Source organism: Rhagoletis pomonella, unplaced genomic scaffold (genome assembly GCF_013731165.1).
Source record: "Rhagoletis pomonella isolate Grant_MI unplaced genomic scaffold, Rhpom_1.0 Rhpom_scaffold_00001, whole genome shotgun sequence".
In the NCBI taxonomy this organism is placed as follows: Eukaryota; Metazoa; Arthropoda; class Insecta; order Diptera; family Tephritidae; genus Rhagoletis; species Rhagoletis pomonella.
In genome coordinates this window covers 76,897,812-76,898,157 of record NW_023458555.1, presented here as the reverse complement: position 1 = coordinate 76,898,157, position 346 = coordinate 76,897,812, and positions in this window count along the sequence as shown.

The following is a 346-nucleotide window of genomic DNA, read 5'->3' as shown; positions in this document are numbered from 1 at the left end:
GTAGATGATGTATTTGCAATAACAAAATCGAAAGACGCTGAGTATATATTAACAACATTAAACGCACAACACACGAAGATACAATTTACTGCAGAGAAGGAATCAAACAACAAAATAGCATTTCTGGACGTTGAAATACATAAGCGACAAAATGACATGAAATTCAAGTGGTACACTATATCGATCGCATCGGGGATAAGTCCAAAACAGATTCAACAAAAGAATTGTTTCTAGCTACCGAAAAAGTTCTTGTACCATCATTAAGACACATAAAACCCACTTTCCTAATATCATTAAAAATAAGCTTACCTTTGAAATTACAAACCAAAACCTATTTTTTGCATTG